The sequence below is a fragment of the Cervus canadensis genome, chromosome 26 (assembly GCF_019320065.1).
Source record: "Cervus canadensis isolate Bull #8, Minnesota chromosome 26, ASM1932006v1, whole genome shotgun sequence".
NCBI classification, from domain to species: Eukaryota; Metazoa; Chordata; class Mammalia; order Artiodactyla; family Cervidae; genus Cervus; species Cervus canadensis.
The window spans coordinates 33,748,587-33,762,860 of NC_057411.1; the positions used below are offsets into that span (position 1 = coordinate 33,748,587).

The 14,274-nt window shown below is 40.4% G+C and overlaps 1 protein-coding gene and 1 non-coding gene across 4 annotated transcripts in view; both read right to left on the minus strand.

Annotated features, from left to right (window-relative positions):
- TMEM150C (transmembrane protein 150C) overlaps positions 1-14,274 on the minus strand; it is a 107,042-nt gene that overhangs the window by 22,914 nt on the left and 69,854 nt on the right. The window lies entirely within an intron of this gene.
- On the minus strand, positions 1,420-1,560 carry LOC122428524. The gene has a single exon (XR_006265742.1). It is a non-coding gene; the product is annotated as a U4 spliceosomal RNA (small nuclear RNA).

The window sequence follows — 14,274 nt, forward strand, 5'->3', positions numbered from 1 at the left end:
TTGTAAGAAAGAAAAGAGTGATCCTGTATATCCTTCACTCTATATCCCCGTCCTGTATAACCACAGTACAATATCAACACCAAGATACTGACACTGATACAATGCTTTCACTTTATTCAGATTACACAAGCTTTGCATGCTTTCCTTTTTGTATATGTGTATTTTGTTGTTCAGTCGCTCAGTCGTGTCTGACTCTTTGTGATCTCATGGACTGCAGCATGCCAGGCTTCCCTGTCCTTCACCATCTTCTGAAGTTTGCTCTAACTCATGTCCGTTGAGTCGGTGATGCCATCCAACCATCTTATCTTTTGTCATCCCCTTCTCCTCCTGCCTTCATTCCTTCCCAGCATCAGGGTCTTTTCCAATGAGTTGGCTCTTCACGTCAGGTGGCCAAAGTATTGGAGCTTCAGCCACAGCATCAGTCCTTCCAATGAATATTTAGGGTTGATTTCTTTTAGGATTGACTGGTTTGATCTCCTTTCTGTCCAAGGGATGCTCAAGAGTCTTCTCCAGCACCACAGTTCAAAAGCATCAGTTCTTTAGCACTCAGCCTTCTTTATGGCCCAGCTCTCACATCCATACATGACTACTGGAAAAACCATAGCTTTGACTAGATGGACCTTTGTCAGCAAAGTGATGTCTCTGCTTCTTAATATGCTGCCAAGGTTTGTCACAGCTTTTCTTCCAAGGAGCATGTGTCTTTTAATTTCTTGGCTGTAGTCACCATCTGCAGTGATTTTGGAGCCCCCTAAAAATAAAGTCTCTCACTGTTTCCACTTTTTCCCAATCTATTTGCCATGAAGTGATAGGACCAAATGCCTTGATCTTAGTTTTTTGAATATTGAGTGTTAAGCCAGCTTTTTCATTATGTGTATTTAATTTATGCAATTTTACATGTGTAGATTCATATACCACTACAGTCAAGGCACAGGACAGACAGTTCCCGTCACCTCAAAGATACCTAGGGCCACCCTTCTATAACCACACCCGCTTCTCTCCCTCTCATCCTCCTTAATGATCTCTGGCACTCATTATTCTGTTCTCTAATTCTATAATTTTATCATTTCAAGAATATTATACAAATGGGATCATGTAGTATGGAACCTTTAGGATTAACTTTTTTTTTTAACTCAGCATAATTCCCTAGAGACCATCTAAGATTTGTATTGATCAATAGTTTGGTACCTTTTATTATCGGGTAGTATTCCATGGTATGGATGAATCAAGTGTGTTTATTCACCCCTTACAAGATATCTGGCTTATTTCAAGTTTTTGGCCATTGCAAATCAAGAAGCTATGAACATTAGTTTACAGGTGTTTGTGCAAACATAATTTTTTATTTCTCTGGAATAAACACCCATAATTGCAATTGCTGGGTCATTTGATAATACATGTCTAGTCTTTTTTTTTTTAACTCAGTCTCCATAGAGACTGTCAAAAATTGCCATTGCAGACTATATTTCAAGTCATCATGGTGGGGTATTGGGAAAAGTTTTCAATTAGCAATAATCACACCTTGGATAAACCTCATTGCCTACAAAACTGCCATTGTGCAAAGCTAAGCGTTTAGTTCTTTCTTAAAAATAAGATGTTTATTTTAATTTTGTTTTTGGTTGTGCTGGGTTTTCTGTTGCTATGCTCAGGCTTTTCTCTAGTTATAGCAAATGAGGGCTACTCTCCAGTTGTGGTGCGGTGGCTCGTCTTGTTTCAGAGAACAGGATCTAGGCACATGGGGTTCAGTAGTTGCAGAACACAGGCTCCAGAGCACGCTCTCTGTAGCTGCGGTGCACGGGCTTAGTTGCTCTGCGGCACATGGGATCTTCCCGGACCAGGGATCGAACCTGTGTCCCCTGCATTGGCAGGCAGACTTTTATTCACTGTGTTACCAAGGAAGTCCTACATGTTTAGTTTTTAAGGACTTGGTCAAACTGTTTCCAGAGCAGCTGTTCCATTTTATATTCTTACCAACAATGTATGATTGATCCAGGGTCTTCATATCATTATCAGTAATGGTGATATCACTATCTGGTGTTACCATTAAATAATTGGTGTTAGCCAGTGCGGTCACTATTTTTTACGTTAGCCATTCTGATAGTTATATGTTTGATATCTCACTGTAGTTTTAATTTGCATTTCCCTGGTGCTAGTGATGTTGAATATCTTTTCCTGTGCTTGTTTGCCATCTGTATGCCCTCTTCAGTGAAATGTCTTTTCTTTTTACCCGTTTTCAATTTGAATTTCTCTTTTTAACAGTTGAGAATAAAAAAAAACAGTTTGAGAGTTCTTCATATATTCTAGATACTAATCTTTTGTGGGAGGATACCTGGTTTGGAAATCTTCAAGCCTGTAGCATCTCCGTTCTCTTAAACAAAGTCTCTTATTAAAGAATTATTTTAAGTTTTTTTATGTATATATGGTGAAATATACATAACACTAATTTTTTCTTTTTTACCATTTTAATCATTATAAGTGTAAGATTCAATGGCATTAAGTACCCTAATATCATTATGTAACCATCATCACTATTCATCCCCAGAACTTTTTAAGTACCTTCCTATTGTTATGTAACTCTCACCACTCTTCATCACCACAATTTTTTCATCTTCCCAAACTGGAACTATATACCTATTAAACAATAACCCTCTTTTCTCCTGCCCCAGCCCCTGGTACCCACCACTGTACTTCCTATTTCTATGATTTTTACTAGTCTAGCTACCTCATGTGAGTGGAATCATACAATATTCGTCCTTTTGTGTCTGGCTTATTTCATTTAGTATAAAGTCCTTAACGTTCATCCCTGATGTGGTGTGTATCAGAGCTTCATTTTTTTTTTTTTCTTCATTTTTTTTCTTCATTTTTTTTAAGGCTGAATAACACACCATTGGATGTATATATATACACCATATTTTGTTTACCCATTCATCTATCAATGGACATGTGGGTTGTTTCCAGTTTTTGGGTACTTTGAATAATGCTGCTATAAAATATATATTACATATAAACAAATTCATGTCCTTGTTTTCAATTCTTTAGGGTATATACCTAGGAATGAAATTGGTCACATGATAATTCTACGTTTAATTTTTTGAGGACCACTCGTGACAGCCACACCATTTTACATCCACAGCAGTGATACACAAGAGTTCCAACTTCTCCATATCCTCACCAACCCTGGCTATTTTTTGGTTTCTTGCTGGTAGCCATCCTAATGGGTGTGAAGTGGTATCTAACACAGCTAATGGGTGTGAAGTGGGTTTGATATGCATTTCCCTAATGATTAGTGATATTGAGCATCTTTTCATTGCTTACAGGCCATTTATATCTCTTCTTTGGAGAAATGTCTATTCATGTCTTCTGCACGTTTATAATTTTTTTTTTTAATTGTTGAGTTGTAGGCTGCTGCTGCTAAGTCACTTCAGTTATGTCCGACCCTGTGTGACCCCATAGATGGCAGCCCAACAGGCTCCTCCATCCCTGGAGTTCTTTATATATTCTAAATATTAATCCTTATCAGGTATATGACTTACAAAATTTTCTCCCAATATGTGAGTTACCTTTTCATTTTATTGATAGTGACCTTTGATGCACAGAAGTTTTAAATTTTCATGAAGTCCAGTTTATCTATTTTGTTGTTTTTGTTGCCTGTGGTTTTGGTGTTCCATCCAAGAAACCACTGTCAAATCCCATGTCATGAGACCTTCTCCTTATGCTTCATTCTAAATGTTTTATAGTTTTATCTCTGCCTATTCAGAACTTTTCTATATCTTGATTCAATTTCTGTATATGGTGCAAGGCAACCATCTTTTTTTGCATGTAAATATCCAGGACCATGTATTTAAAAGAAAGTCTTTTTCAATTTTGATAAATTCTAACTTGCCAAGTTTTCCTTGTGTGGATCATCATTCCGATGTCAAGCCTAGGAACTCTCTGTTTAGCGCTTAATAGCGAAGATCTCCTCCTGTAGTTTTTTCTAAAAGATGTACAGTTTTAGGTTGAAATCTGTGATCTGGTTTTGTCTTTTAAACTATAGATCTTTACCGTCTTATTCAATTGAATTAGACCCCCCAAATCACTTTGACAGGAGTCAGGAAATAGGTGATGAGCTAAATCAGTCTTCTGACCTAGTAATATGTTGTAAAGAAGATTCTTACAATGAAGAACATCTACTTCAGCCATAAGAAATCCTACCATGACTAGGTTCTTTGGCAGTTGATGAGTATGAGCTTAAGGACCACAGTGAGGTGTGTGTGTGTAGACAGCAGAAGCTGCCTTCCTTCCTTCACCTCCCTAGCCACATTTGAGTTACCATGGAGGCCAGAAGATCAAAGTAAAAAGCTCTTTTAGGACCAGCTTTGGTTTTGTGGTGTCTCAGATGGTAAAGACTCTGCCTGCAATGCTGGAGATTTGGGTTCAGTTGCTGGGTGGGGCAGATCCCCTGGAGAAGGAAATGGCTACCCATTCTAGTATCCTTGCCTGGAGAATTCCACGGACAGAGGAACCTGGCTACTACAGTTCATGGGATCACAGAGTAGAATGCAGCTGAGCAACTAACACATTCTGGTTTTGTTAATCTACCAATGCCCCATCTCACATATCTTGATCCTTTTACTTCTTTCTCTTTCCCTAGTAAGAGAACAACTGTGGTAACTGAATAACTATGTAGTTGTTCAGTCACTAAGTCCTGTCTGACTCTTTGTGACCCCATGGACTGTAGCACACCAGGCTCCTCTGTCCTCCACCATCTCCTGCACTTTGCTCAAACGCATGTCCATTGAGTTGGTGATTCTATCTAACCATCTCACCCTCTGCCAGCCCCTTCAATCTTTCTCAGCATCAGGATCTTTTCCAGTGAGTGGCTCTTCACATCAGGTGGCCAAAGTATTGGAGGTTCAGCCTCAGCCTCAGTCCTTCCAATAAATATTCAGGATTCATTTCCTTTAGGATTGCTGGGTTTGATATCCTTGCAGTCCAAGGAACCCTCAAGAATCGTCTCCAGCATCACAATTTGAAAGCATCAATCCTTCCTTGGTGCTCAGTGTTTATTTATGGTCCAGTCCTCACATCCTTGACTGTATGGACCTTTGTCAGCAAAGTGACGCCTCTGCTTTTTAATTCACTGTCTAGGTTTGTCACAGCTTTCCTTATAATGAGCAAGCGTCTTTAAATTTCATGGCTGCAGTCACAGTCTGCAGTGATTTTGGAGCCCAAGAATAGAAAATCTGTCACTTTTCCCACTTTTCCCCCTTCTATTTGCCGTGAAGTGATGGGACCAGATGCCATGATCTTAGTTTTTTTAATGTTGAGTTTCAGGCCAGCCTTTTCTCTCGCCTCTTTCACCCGGATCAAGAGGTTCTTCAGTTCCTCTTCACTTTCTGCCATTAGAGTGGTATTACCTGCATATCTGAGATTGTTGATATTTCTCCCAGTAATTTTGATTCCAGTTTGTGACTCATCCAGCCCAGTATTTCTCATGATGGACTCTGCATAGATGTTAAATAAGCAGGGTGACAACATACAGCCTTGTCGTACTCCTTTCCCAATTTTGAACCAGTCAGTTGTTCCATGTCCAGTTCTGATTGTTGCTTCACAGTCCATGGGGTGCAAAGAGTCAGACACGACTGAGTGATTAAGCACAAGATACCCACAAACAGGTTTCTCAGGAGGCAAGTAAGGTGGTCTGGTGTTCCCATTTCTTTTAAGAATTTTCCACAGTTTGTTGTAACCCACACAGTCAAAGGCTTTAGCATAGTCAGTGAAGCAGAAATAGCCATTTTTCTGGAACACCCTTGCTTTCTCCACGAGCCAATGAATGTTGGCGATTTGATCTCTGGTTCCTCTGCCTCTTTGAAACCAGCTTGCACATCTGGAAGTTCTTAGTTCACATACTGTGAAGCCCGGCTTGAAGGACTTTGAGCACAACCTTACTAACATGTGAAATTAGCACAACTGTTTGGTAGTTTGAACACGCTTTGGCATTGCCCTTTTTTCGGATTGGAATGAAACTGACTTTTTCCAGTCTTGTGGCCACTGCTGAGTTTTCCAAATTTGCTGACATACTGAGTGCAGCACTCCAACAGGATCATCTTTTAGGATTTGAAATAGCTCAGCTGGAATTCCGTCACCTCCACTAGCTTTGTTTGTAGTAATGCTTCCTAAGGCCCACTTGCCCTCACACTCTCGGATGTCTGGCTCTAGGTGAGTGACCACACCATTGTGGTCATCCAGGTCATTAAGACCTTTTTTGTTTAGTTCTTCTGTGTATTCTTGCCACTTCTCAATCTCTTCTGCTTCTGTTAGGCCCTTACTGTTTCTGTCCTTTGTTATGCCCATTCTTGCAAGAAATGTTCTCTTGATAACTCCAATTTTCTTGAAGAGATATCTAGTCTCTCCCATTCTATATTTTTCCTCTATTTCTTTTCATTGTTCATTTAAGAAGGCCTTCTTACCTCTCCTTGCTATTCTTTGGGAACTCTGCATTCAGATGGATATATCTTTCCTTTTCTCCTTTGCCTTTCACTTCCCTTCTTTCCTCAGCTATTTGTAAAGCCTCCTCAGACAACTATTTTGCCTTCTTGCATTTCTTTTTCTTTGGGATGGTTTTGGTCACTGTCTCCTGTACGGTGTTACAAACCTCCTGTCATAACAGGAGGTAGCTGTTAACCTATAGTGCCTGTCAGTAGTCCTTCAGGCACTCTATCTGTGAGATCTAATCCCTTGAATCTATTTGTCACCTCCACTCTATAATCATAAGGGACTGTGTTATATACACCCAAAGAATGGGACTCTGTTATATATACTTTTCTTGTCCAAAATAACCTATCTGTCTTTCCGTAGCCCGTACCTAGCTGATAATGTGACCAAAAGAACCTGCAATAGAAAAAACACTGATATGCTCTATTCTTTCTGTGCTGGAAGAGGGTTCCTGGAGGTGCCCAGAGATGAAGATTTGATTTCTTTAAAAATATATTTCTTTATTTATTTGGCTGCACCAGGTCTTAGTTGTGGCACATGGAATCTTTAGCTGTGGCATGTGGGATCTAGTTCCCTGACCAGGGATGGAACCCGGGCCCCCTGCACTGGGAACACAGAGTCTTAGCCATTGGACCACCAGGGAAGTTCCTGGTTTGGTTTTATAAGCTGTTCTGACTTGATAAGTTCAGATATTGAGTGCAAGTACCTCTAAAAGAAAAAAAAAATGAATTCAGTTCAGTTCATTTCAGTCGCTCAGTTGTGTCTGACTCTTTGTGACTCCATGGACTGCAGCACACCAGGCCTCCCTGTCCATCACCAACTCCTGGAGTTTACTCAAACTCATGTCCACTGAGTCAGTGATGCCATCCAACCATCTCATCCTCTGTCGTCCCCTTCTCCTCCCGCCTTCAATCTTTCCCAGCATCAGGGTCTTTTCCAATGAGTCAGTTCTTCGCATCAGGTGGCCAAAGTATTTGGAGTTTCAGCTTCAACATCAATCCTTCCAATGAACACTCAGGACCGATCTCCTTTAGGATGGACTGGTTGGATCTCCTTGCAGTCCAAGGGACTCTCAAGAGTCTTCTCCAACACCACAGTTCGAAAGCATCAATTCTTTGGTCTATTCAGTTAACTCTCTTCACTCCCTCTTCAGTGTTACCTGAGAGGTGGTTCTCTTTATCTCATCCTTCCTGACACCATTAAAATAAACTGGCCCAATGCTTCCAGTCACACTAGCAAGTGTCACACAAAGTTTACTTATATTTCCTAGTGAGGACAAGTTCCACTCTTTCCCTGAGTTGTATCAATGTGGTACCTACCAGCTAGGAGGCCACATTTTTCTTTGCCTTCTTAAAGATAAGAGGGGAAGAAGGAAGGACTATGCCATATTCCTAAGATAGCTTTCTCTTTGCATTCTTAATTATGCTTCTATTTAATGTAATATTTACTCCATCAATATTAATCTTCCGACAATATCTCACAGGAAAAAACAGGATAATTGCTCCTGTATCCAAAATAGTAAACTATATCTGGAACAATCTCACCCAATGCATTTCTGAAAAAAGGGAGAAAAGAGCCAGAATTGCATAAACCTTCTCAAAAGGGTTCTGGCATTTAGACTCGGGTGGGAAGATTCTCCTCCAAATGGTGTCATTTATCCAAATGATTTGCAAAGCTGTTATCCAGACGGTCAAATCCTCGTGGCGTGCCAGTAATGCTAATCCTCCGGACATTTCTATTGGGTGTTTGTTTCTTTCAGTAAATAGCAATCCCTCAAGTCTGAGGCTTCCCCGGTGGCTCAGGCAGTAAAGAATCTGCCTGCAATGTGGGAGACCTGGGTTTGATCCCTGGGTTGGGAAGATCCCAGGAGAAGAGGATGGCTACCCACTCCAGTATTCTTGCCTGGTGAATTCCATGGACAAAGGAGCCTGGTGGGCTGCAGCCAGAGGGGTTGCAAAGATTCAGACACGACTGAGCGACTAGCAGTCTTCACTGTCTTTCATGGAGTCTCTGGTAGGGACCATCAAACACTTGGAGTCAGAGGCTGAACACTTCAATCTGCTCCCTGATTCCCTGAAGCTCTCCTTCTTCCTCAGAGGAAAAAATGAACTCTGTCAAAGGTCTGCAGTGGCTCTGCCATTGCCACTTTTATTCCCCTGTAAATCTTCTAGCTCTTTAAAAAATCTTTTGGCTGTGCCATGGCATGCAGGATACAGGATCTCAGTCCCCTGCGTATGTGCTCAGTCGTGTCCAACTCTGCGTCCCAGTGGACTGTAGCCCGCCAGGCTCCTCTGTCCGTGGGATTTTTCCAGGCAAGAATACTGGAGTGGGTTGCCATTTCCTCCTCCAGGGGATCTTCCCCACCCACGGATTGAATCCATGTCTCCTGAGTTTCCTGAATTGGCAGGCAGATTCTTTACTGTGGAGCCACCTGAGAGGCCCTCTTAATTCCCTGAAAGTGAAGTGAAAGTGAAAGTGAAGTCACTCAGTTGTGTCCAACTCTTCGCGACCCTGTGGATTGTAGCCTATCGGGCTCCTCCATCCATGGGATTCTCCAGGCAAGAATACTGGAGTGGGTTACCATTTCCTTCTCCAGGGGATCTTCCCGACCCAGGGATTGAGCCTGGGTCTGATCAGGAATCAAATCCTTCCCCCCTGCATTGGCAGTGCAGAGTCTTAATCACTGGACCTCCGTGGAAGTCCTAAGTCTTCCAGCTTTAATGCTCAAGAGAACATCTGGCCATTTGAAAATTTACAGTCTCATGGAAGCAAACAAAGTGTTACCTTAAGCCCAAATTAGCTTGGCACCCAAGCCTCCAACTATGTGAACATGATCTGAAGAGGGGGTCTTGAAAATGGTCATATATTCATATTTTTCATCATCAAATTCCAAACAGATGGCTCATACAGTATTATCTAATGAAGTTTCTCAAGTCAAAGAAGATAGTGTACTGTTACTATGATAACCCTTGAATTCAAGCCTTCTGCTCTTACAAGTGGTGGTAAAACTCCTCCAAGCCAGAATGGGAAAAGTAAAGCTCACTGGATCATCTTCATTTATGGATTTTATAATTTTACTTAATGAGAAACTACTTATGACAGTAAAATGTCTCAAAAGTTAAGATAATATCTTCTGGAGCTGGAAACAATTTTCTTGTTATGAATTAGAAGGATTTTATAAAACGGAGATTAGTGGAGAGATGCTGCTGTAATTCATGGATTTGGGAGCCAGATTACCAGGGCTTGGAATCCCAGCTCTGCCACTTATTACAGGGGTTGTGTGACTTCAGTTGTTCAGTCCCCTGTGTCCCAGTTTCTTCATCAGTAAAGTGGGTACAATAATGGTACCCACTCCATCAGGTTTTTATGAGGATTGAAAATACGTCTAAACCTCTGATAGCAGTGCCTAGCATTTGATGTCTTTTCAGTGTCTTAACTACAAGCTACTGCAAGTGATGTTTGGGATCTTCAGTTATCTTTTTTTTTTAAATTTTGTAATTTATCGGGAAGTAAGCTCTCTGCCAAAGCAATTTTTCATTCTACTCTTAGGGCCAGCTGGCATGAAGCAAGAAAGATTAACAAGTCACCACTAATGACCAGGATTGTCACAGTGTCTATGAACCAAGCGCATCCTTGATTTTTTTTAACCTTCAGGGAATCTTGAGTTATTTTTCACATGTGTCATACACAAATGTGGGGGGTTTGTGTTATTTTGTAATTCATTTACAATTTTAAATTGTAATGACAAGGACTATTTGTTTTGTTTTGTCCTTAAAATGTTTACAGAGTCTCAGATATAAGCCAGCATAGACAGACATCTGCAAAACAACAAACTCAATATGCTGGTGGTTAAAATTCTGCTTTCAGTATTCTAAATCTGGGAAAGCATGATAGCTTGAGTGACCTGGTGTCACCCTAAAAATACATGACTTCCTCTAATCATAGAGATATAAACAATACTATTCAGGCTATGAGGTCAATTTCCAAAATAATTTCCCTGAGCACTGGAAAGAAACAGTATATTAGTTAAAAAGGGAAATCTGTGAAATATTACCATCTCTAAAAGAATAGGATAATTTCGACATAGAACCAATGGTGATTGGTTTTTTCCCCAATGTACTCTTGATTTCTAAAATCAATCACTTTGGGACTACCCTGGTGGTCCAGTGGGTAAGATTCCAAGATCCCAATGCGGGGGGCCCGGGTTTGTCATCTGGTTGGGGGACTAGATCTTGCAAGCTGTGACTACGACTCTGCACGCCACAGTGAAGGTCCCACAAGCTGCAATGAAGACCCAGTGCAGCCTAAATAAATATTAACAAAGAAATATTTTAAAATATAGTCAATCACTTTCATTCAATTGACAGATGACTTATAGGAATCCTTTCATGTCTGTGGCCCAAATGATTCTTTTTCTCAGAAATAGATGGAACATACTGACCTCACATCATTCACAGAATAAATCCCAGAAGGAAGTCTCTTCTTCCAGTATTTCAGTTCAACAATATCCTCTTAGATTTTCTATGCCAAGATCCTCCTCAGAGTCCATTTATATCTTCAATAATATTAAAAATATTCCCCATGTGTGACAGATACAATTGCCAACCCAACAGTCATTTCTCTGCTTTGTTGTAGCTAACAGAATCTAGTTCTACTCAGGACAGCAATATGTTTAACCCAAGGGTATAAGTCATGACCAGTCTAAGCCCATCATAGATATCTCATTTTCCTTAGACAAATATATTTCTAGATTCCCTTGCACCTAGCCAATGAGATGCAAATGGGAAGGATTTGCATCCCTGATAATGGAAAGTCTCTTTCCTGCCCACTCTCCTCCTTTCCCACTTGGGATGCTGTTGTGAAAGTATGATACCTAGTGCTCTGGCATCCATCATGTAACCATGAGACCACAAATACAAAGAGCCACAGCCAACATACTAAGGATGGCAGAGTAGCAGGTGGAAGGAACTGACTCCTTGATAGTATCATTGAGACACTGCACTAAATTCTAGCCATTTCCAGCTTTCAAATTTTTTGTAGTGTGAACCAATGAAGTCTCTATTGTTTTATTCCTGTAGGTTGGCATTGCATCAAAATCTACCCTCCCTTCTTTCATTATAGCTAGGCAAGTAGCCAAGACATGGAAACAACCTATATGTCCATTGACAGACAAATGGATAAAGATGTGGTACACAGATATCATGGAATATTACTCAGCCATAAAAAGAATGAACTAATGCCATTTGTAGCCATACAGATGGACCCAGAGATTACCATACTAAGTGAAATAAGCCAGACAAAGACAAATATCATAGGATATCACTTATATGTGGAATCTAAAAAAAGAATGCAAGTGAACTTATTTACAAAACATAAAGAGACTCACAGACATAGAAAACAAACTTACGGTCATCAAAGGTGGATGGGGGAGGGATGAATTAGGAGACTGCGGTTAACACATACATGCTACTATATGTAAAATAGATAAATTACAAGGTCCTACTGTATAGCACAAGAAATTATATTCAATATTTTGTAATAACTGAATCACTTTCAGGTGCTGTACATCTGAAATTGACATGGTAAATCAACTATACTTCAATAGAAAGAAGATAATTAGATAAAACTGTTTAGAGAAAAAGAACAGACACAAGAAAAATGTCTTCCAAAATTTGGTCTGTGCCAAGAAAGTCCCTTGATTCTTTAAAAGAGAAAAAGAAAACAAAACAGTCATCTGCTATGTCTGACTTGGAAGGCAGGCCACATTCCTATGGAGCCCAGGAGAAGTGATTGAAAAGTGCCTATATTTAGCATGAATTGGTTGTTCTTTGTTGTTTTTATCAAGGTCTTATAAGAAAGAGACAGGACCAGTGCAGAGTAGACTGATTTGCAATAGAGATGCGAAAGAAGAGGAGTAGAAATCTGGGGCCTTGACACATATTGTTGAAGCCTGGCTTGGGAAATTTTGAGCATTACTTTACTAGCGTGTGAGATGAGTGCAATTGTGCAGTAGTTTGAGCATTCTTTGGGATTGCTTTTCTTTGGGATTAGAATGAAAACTGACCTTTCCCAGTCCTGTGGCCACTGCTGAGTTTTCCAAATTTGCTGGCATCTTGAGTGCAGCACTTTCACAGCATCATCTTTTAGGATTTGAAATAGCTCAACTGGAATTCCATCACCTGCAATAGCTTTGTTCATAGTGATGCTTCCTAAGGCCCACTTGACTTCACATTCCAGAATGTCTGGCTCTAGGTGAGTGATCACACCATTGTGATTATCTGGGTCATGAAGATCTTTTTTGTACAGTTCTTCTGTGTATTCTTGCCACCTCTTCTCAATATCTTCTGCTTCTGTTAGGTCCGTACCATTTCTGTCCTTTATTGTGCCCATCTTTGCATGAAATGTTTCCTTGGTATCTCTAATTTCTTGAAGAGATCTCTAGTCTTTCCCATTCTATTGTTTTCCTCTATTTCTTTGCAATGACCACCAGGGAAGGCTTTCTTATCTCTCCTTGCTATTCTTTGGAACTCTGCATTCAGATGGGTATATTGTTCCTTTTCTCCTTTGCCTTTCACTTCCCTTCTTTTCACAGCTATTTGTAAGGCCCCCTCAGACAGCCATTTTGCTTTTTTGCATTTCCTTTTCTCGGGGATGGTCTTGATCCCTGTCTCCTGTACAGTGTCACGAACCTCCATCCATAGTTCATCAGGCACTCTGTCTATCAGATCTAGTCCCTTAAATCTATTTCTCACTTCCACTGTATAGTCATAAGGGATTTGATTTAGGTCATACCTGAATGGTCTAGTGGTTTTCCCTACTTTCTTCAATTTAAGTCTGAATTTGGCAATAAAGAATTCATGATCTGAGCCACAGTCAGCTCCCGGTCTTGTTTTTGCTGACTGTATAAAGCTTCTCCATCTTTGGCTGCAAAGAATATAATCAACCTGATTTCGGTGTTTGCTATGACCAGTGCATTCTCTTGGCAAAACTATTAGCCTTTGCCCTACTTCATTCTGTATTCCCAGGTCAAATTTGCCTGTTCCTCCAGGTGTTTTCTGACTTCCTACTTTTGCATTCCAGTCCCCTATAAAGAAAAGGACATCTTTTTTGGGGTGTTCGTTCTAGAAAGTCTTGTAGGTCTTCATAGAACCGTTCAACTTCAGCTTCTTCAGTGTTACTGGTTGGGGCATAGACTTGAATTACCATGATACTGAATGGTTTGCCTTGGAAACAGACAGAGATCATTCTGTCATTTTTGAGACTGCATCCAAGTACTGCATTTCAGACTCTTTTGTTGACTATGATGACTACTTCATTTCATCTAAGGGATTCTTGCCCACAGTAGTAGATATAATGGTCATCTGAGTTAAATTCACTCATTCCAGTCCATTTTAATTCACTGACAGTGGCCACAGGACTGGAAAAGGTCAGTTTTCATTCCAACCCCAAAGAAAGGCAATGCCAAAGAATGCTCAAACTACCACACAGTTGTACTCATCTCACATGCTAGCAAAGTAATGCTCAAAATTCTCCAAGCCAGGCTTCAGCAATATGTGAACCATGAACTTACAGATGTTCAAGCTGGTTTTAGAAAAGGCAGAGGAACAAGAGATCAAATTTCCAACATCCTCTGGATCATCAAAAAAGCAAGAGTTCCAGAAAAACATCTACTTCTGCTTTATTGACTATATCAAAGCCTTTGACTGTGTGGATCACAATAAACTGTGGAAAATTCTGAAAGAGATGGGAATACCAGACCTCCTGACCTTTCTCTTGAGAAACCTGCATGCAGGTCAGGAAGCA